This window comes from Chanodichthys erythropterus, chromosome 18, assembly GCF_024489055.1.
Source record: "Chanodichthys erythropterus isolate Z2021 chromosome 18, ASM2448905v1, whole genome shotgun sequence".
In the NCBI taxonomy this organism is placed as follows: Eukaryota; Metazoa; Chordata; class Actinopteri; order Cypriniformes; family Xenocyprididae; genus Chanodichthys; species Chanodichthys erythropterus.
Genome location: NC_090238.1, coordinates 19,547,229 through 19,552,990, shown reverse-complemented (window position 1 = coordinate 19,552,990; position 5,762 = coordinate 19,547,229).

The following is a 5,762-nucleotide window of genomic DNA, read 5'->3' as shown; positions in this document are numbered from 1 at the left end:
GTAAACGCAAATTTAAGTTTATATCTAATTATCTCACAATTCAGACTATTTCAGATAGTTTTACTGGCAGTGTTTATAAATGCAGGAAAGAACGTCTCTGTTTCCTCATATGATGGTGACTACAACATTGCAAATGACTCCAAAGGCCAAATGTTTTATCCGAAAGGTGATTTGCTTTTTAGTGCCTTGATAAGATTAAATGAACGAATGAGGCATTTATATAGCTCTTTACTACACCCAAAGCAATTTAGTCATATCAATGGTCTCTTCTCACCCAACACTAGTGTACAGCACCCACTTGGTTGATGCGACGGCAGCCACAAAACACACTACCAGTGCTATCACAAATACACTGGCTATAGGTGGAGAAGAGAGAGTGATAGAGCCAATTCAAAGGATTGATAAAGGCCAATGGAGGGAATTTGGCCAGGCCACCTGGGTTACATACCTACTCTTTACAAGAAGTGCCATGGGATTTTTAATGACCTCAGAGAGGCAGGACCTTGTTTTTACATCTCATCTGAAGTAGATTCTCTCTCTTAAAAACATAAAAGCTGTGCTGGACAGAGAACGAATAAGGTGTGCTGAGGAGAAACATATAACAGTGTGACAGCAGCATTTGATTGAATCAGAACACTCAGGCTTAACCAAATATTAGATATCCAAACTGCCCAATTTGGATTAGATATCCAAATTGTTGTCTTGGATGTCATGGTGACTGTAACCTGTCACATGCTGGGTGTAGAAATAAAGAAAAGTTGGCAGGATCAAGATGCAGCATCTTTATTGGAAACAAACTCAAAGAAGCAAAACTGCATACTTCAAACTGCATCATTAACTATGCACCGATTCAGGCTGCGGCCCCATCAAATCCTTGTGTTCCCCGCCCCCGAGCTCACAACTCTAAAACAGTGCATAAACATAAAGTTCACACAGCTAATATAACCCTCAAATGGATCTTTACAAAATGTTTGTCATGCATGCTGCATGCATACAGTAGGTGGACAACCAAAATGGGTATTACCGCCGCCACAGGGCCGTTGTGTTAACTGAAATTCAGTCGTGTGTAAAAAAACGTCAGGTGGCGCAAAGGGACGGATTGGAAAGTGACTGTAATAATAAAATGTCGGTTTGTAAACGGAAAACGTTTTTATCCCTCTGGCCGACGAAAGCGCCGGCGCGTTCTGATGGATTTTTTCCTCATGACAGCTGAAACAGCTTAAAACAGGCCTTACGTCATTTTTGGCGATAGCCTACAGATTAGTGCAAGACTATAAATGGTCTACTTTTATTTGTGTACGCTCACAATAACAACAAAACCTTGTACTTTAAAAAAAAAAAAAAAAAAAAAAACAAACGTCTCAAAATAGAACTTAAACTCAGCTAATAATTGTACCTAAAAAGAAAGAAATATCTCAATTCGATAATAAATTTGTAGGTCTGTGTTAAATAAGAGGCGATCTATCCGCTGGAATGTGTTGTTTCTGAATTTGATATTTGATATTTTAAGGACCAGAATAGGTCTACACTCCTGCATTTAAATGCGGCTGCAGGAGTTGCAGTTTTTTTTATGACATTTTATTAATCCGTCCATTCTTTTTAGTTTCAATGATTTAACTAAATCGTGCCTTAATAATGGGAGCGAAATTATTCAGTGACTCACGTTTTACTAAAAGAAAGGATATAATTCATGAAACACGCAACAATTTCTTAATCAGTGTCCAAACAGATAACTACTTAGGAAAAATATAGCCTATCTGTCAAAATAAAGGACAGGTAACGAATAACAAAGTAGGTGCGTGTCAAAAATCCATACTGTTTTATTAAAGGAGTTTAAAATATAAATAAAAATGTATTTGTGATAAATATAGGCCTAATATGTGAGAAAATTGACATTTTGCATAAAGATAAATGTGCTTTGATGCATTTGTTGGATAACATGTGGTTAAAGTGCCACTCAGCGGTCAAAAGCTGCAAATGCACTTTGCGACGCGGCGGTAGAAACACTGTTTTGAATGGCCACCTACTGTACATCAGATCATGTGAGTAATTATTGCTCCATCTGCCATTTTTCGCTATTGTTCTTGCTTGCTTACCTAGTCTGATGATTCAGCTGTGCACAGATCCAAACGTTAATACTGGCTGCCCTTGTGTAATGCCTTGAACATGGGCTAGCATATGCAAATATTGGCGTACATATTAATGATCCCTACTGTTGCGTAACAGTCGGTGTTATGTTGAGATTCACCTGTTTTTCTGAGGTCTTTTAAACAAATGACATTTATATAAGAAGGAGGAAACAATGGAGTTTGAGACTCACTGTATGTCATTTCCATGCACTGAACTCTTGTTATTCAACTATGCCAAGGTAAATTCAATTTTCAATTCTAGGGCACCTTTAACATTTTCAGAAATCCACATTTTTGTAGTTTACATTGAGACAATGACGGTATCGTTTTCAAAAACGTGCACTTTGCGTTTTCAGGCCCCCTGTTGTCATGTAAATGAACTGCCAAAATGTATACAAAGTTTTTAGTTTTTAGTTGAAAACGGTGTCATGTAAACAGCCCCTCAGAACACAGGAACATGAAGGACTGTGAACAGAACAATCTTGACAAGGACAGAACAATGAATGGAAGGAAACACAGGGCGTAAATACAAGAGCAAACTAATTAATGAAAAGAACATCAGGTGTGACAGATAATCAAACAATGAGTAGCTGAAAACTAGGTCACAGAACAAAGACGTGTGATAAAACCATCCAAAACTGAAACAAACACAGATAATCCCTGACAGTAACTGTATGAAAATATATTTACAGAATGCTTAGAATATGGAGAAACAAATATGAAGAATAACAAATACTTTATTCAAGATCACCTACATGGAGCTTGTTACAAAATGGCAGCTAAAAAAATCTTAAAATTAAAAGAGAATGCAAATAAAGAATCTGTACAGTTCTGTCTTATGCTCAAAAAATTAAAGGAACACTTTTTAATTAGAGAATAGCATCAAGTCAGTTAAACTCCTGGGATAGTGATCAGGGATGCGTTTCCCGAAGCAAACTATGGTCACAAGTTCTGTCATTACCAATAGAGTTCAATGGGACTTACAACCATAGATCACCAATGATGCTTTCCGGAAACGCACCCCTGGTCAGTTAAGTAGCACAGTGTTTTGTAACCAGTTTCAGCTGCTTTGTTGTTAATGAAATTAACAACAGGTGCACTAGACGGGCAACAATGAGGCGACCCCCCCAAAACAGGAATGGTTTTACAGGTGGAGGCCACTGACATTTTTTCCCCTACTCATCTTTTCTGACTGTTTTTCATTAGTTTTGCATTTGGCTAGGGTCAGTGTTACTACTGGTAGCATGAGGAAATACCTTAACCCATCAGCAGGACCGGTATCCGCTCTTTTGTGCAAGGAGGAACAGGGTGAGCACTGCCAGAGCCCTACAAAATTACCTCCAGCAGGACACAGGTGTGAATGTCTCTGACCAAACAATCAGAAACAGACTTTATGAGGGTGGCCTGAGGGCCCAGCATCCTCTAGTGGGCTCTGTGCTCATTGCCTGGCACCGTGGAGCTCGATTGGTATTTGCCATTGAACACCAAAATTGACAGGTCCACCACTGGCTGGAGGAGGCATATCCAAGGGGGGACGCACAGACCTCTACAGTCAGGTCTGCCATTAGGTATCGGGATGAAATCCTTGGACCCATTGTCAGACCCTACGCTGGTGCAGTGGGTACTGTGTTCCTCCTTGTGCAAGACAACGCCCTGCCTCATGTGGCGAGAGTATGCAGGCAGATCCTGGAGGATGAAGGAATTGATACCACTGAATGCCCCCCACTCTCGCCTGACCTAAATCCAATAGAACACCTCTGGGACTTTATGTTTTGGCCCATCCGATGCCGCCAGGTTGCACCTCAGACTGTCCAGGGTAGTGTTTCCCAAAAGCATCGTAAGCCTAAGTTGATCGTAGCTCCACTGGTGGCAATGGACAATCAACTTAAGCTTATAATGCTTTTGGGTAATGCTGCCCAGGAGCTCAGTGATGCCCTGGTCCAGATCTGGGAGGAAATACACCAGGACACCATCCGTCATCTCATTAGGAGCATGCCCTGATGTACAAACTAACATTTAGAGTTGCTGCAATGAAATTTCAGCATAATGGACTAGCCTGCTGCATCATTTTTTTTTTCACTTTGATTTTCAGGGCGTTTTTGAAATTAGTCATCTGTAGGTTGATAATTTTCATTTCCATCAAACAATATGGCATACTTTCGTTCTGAACACATTACTCAGTCCATATCAATATATCCAGCTTGATATTTTTCCCCATTGAGTGTTTTCAAAGTGTTCCTTTAATTTTTTTGAGCGGTGTATTTTATATAAAATAATGATGAGCTTCAGTAGATTCTCTCTCAGAAGTCATTTCATTTTTTTTACCCTCCTAAACCTGTGCTAACACAGCAGTGAGACACTGGCAAAGAATCTATTTATAGACTTTGATTTCACTGGGTGAGGTGTTGGTGATGATGTCATCTAGTCACTTAGACACTATACTTAGACACCAAACACTGTTTTACAACTGTTTTCTATTTTACAACTGTTTTCTATTTTACAACTGTTTTCTATGCCGTTTACATTCTTGATATAGTTATTCAACCACTGTGGTACCATGAAAAGTTTCTAGCATAATGATAAAGTTGAGAGGGAAATTTATTTATTATGTTTATTAAACCAGAATATTGAATATTTTTCCCAAAATTTACTGCATTTTTTTTTATTTTTTTATTTTCTCAAACAGATAAGAACACTTTACAATCTATTTTTATCAGCTGACTTCCAGTAATGAGTCAGCTGTACTTCATGACTTTGAATGGGTGTGGTGTTTGATTTCCTGTAATGAGTGACGTCTGATATGGGAGAATGGTTATTTGTCCAGTCATTCCTAGAACAGAGGGAAGTTTTAACTTGTTTTTAGAAGTTTCCTTGGTTTCTGACAGAGGAATGAGGCAATTCAATGGGAATTAGCAATTTTGTTTTCAAAACGTGTTACACAATCTTCCATACCTGTTGCACAAAAGCTGAAAGTTCAGCGCTAAGGGCTAACATTGCGTCAGCAGCTTGGATGATTACCTGACATAATGCATCTGATCCTGACCTCGCTTGCCTCACCAGCCATATTCACATAAGTACATATTAGATACAATTAATACTAGAAACCAGATGGAACCTGATTTCACCAAGTGCAACATATTCCTGGATCAACATCTTTTACTTCTGGTTTTAGGGATAAGTTATGGATAGGGTTAGGAATATGGTTAGGACAAAATTTTGGACAGGAATGTTGTTCCGGGATCAACAAAATATGCAACTCTGCAAAATCAGGATGTGCCATGATCCCACTGATGAATCATTTGACTGGTCCCACAGTTCATCAAAACAGGAAATGTGTTTACAGTGATACATTAACAATGGAAATCTGTGAGGAAAATATCTGTAATATTCCGGGAATAACTTAAACTTACAAGAGATCTTGAGAAGCTTTTGAAGCCAGTGGAGATTTGAAATGTAAATATTGAAATGTGATAATGGACTGGTAAAGAAATGGAAATGCAAGATCTGAAAGCGTAAGTGCTGGAAATGATACAAATATGAAGATCTCATTAAAAAGGTTTATTGTTGAAAAAGAAATCATTAATTCCATAAAGATCATTTTACACCAAGAGCATGTGAATGTGCACACATATA